Genomic DNA, 2,874 nt, shown 5'->3' with positions numbered 1-2,874 from the left:
GGTAAGAGGCCCATCTCCAGGCTGGTTTGGTGTCGTCTGGCTCGGTAGTACAGGGTGTGGTAAGAGGCCCATCTCCAGGCTGGTTTGGTGTCGTCTGGCTCGGTAGTACAGGGTGTGGTAAGAGGCCCATCTCCAGGCTGGTTTGGTGTCGTCTGGCTCGGTAGTACAGGGTGTGGTAAGAGGCCCATCTCCAGGCTGGTTGTTTGAGTGTTTTATGCCTCGGCTCTTGAGGGACTGATAAATATTGATCTGAAAGCTGCAGAATGGATGGAGGCTTGATAGATACTCTGCTGGGGAATACACCCCCCCTCTCTCACCCACTCTTCTCCCCCTGTCTCCCCCACCTCTCTCTGTGCTCCTCTCTCTTTGTCTTTCTCCCACAGATTCCCTCTTTTTCCACTTCTCCCCCTCTTCACCCTCTCTCTCTCTCTCTCTCTCTCTCTCTCTCTCTCTCTCTCTCTCTCTCTCTCTCTCTCTCTCTCTCTCTCTCTCTCTCTCTCTCTCGCTCGCTCTCTTTTCTCTTTCTTTCTATCATCCTGTAACAATTGCAGAAACTTTCCGTCTCGGATCTAAATGGACATCAGAATGCAGTAGAAATGAACTGAGAATTTCTGCATCAATATCTACCACAACAGCCCTACACGCACATACACTCCCACATGGATGAACAGATATTACCATCAAGCTCAGAGACCCCTGAAACACTCCAACCATGTTCCTTACAGAGAGGGAAATGTGTCCACCAGCCCCAGCCCCAGCCCTGCGGTCTGGGCAGTCTGATTCAGCCAGACAGATAACTGGACACAGCTAAACCCTGTCAACTCTGCTTAGTCAGGAGAGTACCCCCTTCTCCTCTCACCACTCCAAATGACCCCCTCCCCCCCCGCCTCATAACCACAGACTGAGCCTTCCCCAGAACACGGCTCAGGGCCGCAAAACGACAACAACTTATTCAGTACCTGTCACCTCTCATTGATAAATAAGAATCTCTTTTTGGGGCAGGGTGGGGTGGAGAGCCCTTTTGTGAGATGGTCCGGGAGAGAGAGACAGCGCGAGTGAAAGAAAGAGAGAGAGAGAGACCGAGAGGAAGGGAGAGAGGGAGAGAAGAGGGACCTCTAGATTAAACATCTAGTCTGACCAGGGCCCTCTAATGAAAACCAATAGAGATTCACAGTCTTTTAATGAACAACACCCATCCTTTATACCCTCCAATTTACTGGACCAATTCCCTCTGTCCGTCAATGTGTGTGTGTGTGTGTGTGTGTATGTGCGTGTGTGTGTGTGTCTTGTTAACTTGACAGGGTTGAGTGTAGGGGAAATTGGGCGGTCGCTGGTAAGGTGAGGACCTTTTTGACTCAATCTGGTGTGTGACTGGTCTGATCTTCCTCCCTGCACCAGTAAACAACCCTGGCAATGAGATGCAGGGGAATTAATTACTGTGTGTGGGTGTGTATATGTGTGTGTGTGTGACCCCTCACTCTTGGCGGTAATAGAGACGTTTACACGTGGTTGATAACAGGGCAAATTGTCACCGTCGCATGCACACACACATACACACTCTCACATTCTCTCAAGCACCCACACACACACCCACCCACGCACACACACCATGCAGTCGTTTTGCAAAACAGACTCTCCTTTTCACTCTCTCTCTCTCTCTCTCTCTCTCTCTCTCTCTCTCTCTCTCTCTCTCTCTCTCTTTCTCTCTCGCTCTCTGTCTCTCTCTCTTTCTGTCTCACCCACACTTTTTCTGATACACGAACATACACTCACTGAACACAGTCTGTGCTGTCAAGTGGAAGTTCCACGAGAACGTTCTGAGTGAGGTCGAGCAAAGACAACACTACCTCTCTCTCAGTGACACGTTCTACCTCCGTGAATGCACACATGCTGTACACTCCCGCGACACAGACACACGTCCATGTAGACAGTTCCCATCTATCAGGGTTGAGGAGTCAAGTGGCCAGAGATCAGCTTAGTTACACCTGCTACCCAGACACACACACACACAAACGCACACACACACAACACAACACCCTTCTGACTTACACCTGTTCTACACACGACTGTCTGACTTTCATCTACTCCCAAGGTAGGTCAGACATTAGAAACGTTAGATCACATCTCATTAGTACACACACACACACACACACACATATGAAAACACACACACACACACACACACGAAAACACACACACACACATAGAAACAGATCTCCCTGACCAGGCAGTGTTGTCCAAGCTTCGAGAGGCAGCCTGGCTGTATCAGATGTTAGCTCTGTGGTGTCCTGTTCCCTCCTCTGCTGTGGAGCACAAACACAGGCCTGGGATTCTCCAGCCTGCAAGTGCTCTGTTCACATCAGCACGTCGTAACATGAAGCAATTAACCTAGCCGTCCCCCCCCACCTCCTCTTCCCCCCCTCCCACACCCAACCCCCCCCCCCCTCCCTGCCGGTTCGGGGGCAACGCGGGGTTAATTGGCAAACAGGCTAAGACAGTTAGGTGGAATCCTCCTCTGAATGGGAGGGCCCCGGGATGCCTGATGTACACACACACACACACACATACGCTATGACACACACACACACACACTAAGACACACACACACAAACGCTCAAACCACATTCCAGAACAGACACACACAAACACACCAACACACATACTGATAACTAATAAATACTATATTTTCTTAACTCATTAATTAATGTGCATCATTGATATTAATTGATAGAATCTGATTGATGTAAGCAAAGCAGCTCTAGCAGTCTGACAAACACAATCATGTCTGTGTTTTACCAATGAGTTGCAGACCATGGTCACCATACACCGCCATCAACTTAGCTTGGCTAGCTCACCAGTTACGTCACCATAACC

The sequence above is a fragment of the Hypomesus transpacificus genome, chromosome 22 (genome assembly GCF_021917145.1).
Source record: "Hypomesus transpacificus isolate Combined female chromosome 22, fHypTra1, whole genome shotgun sequence".
NCBI lineage: Eukaryota > Metazoa > Chordata > Actinopteri > Osmeriformes > Osmeridae > Hypomesus > Hypomesus transpacificus.
The sequence above is the reverse complement of the archived record's forward strand: the minus strand, read 5'-3'. Positions refer to the sequence as shown.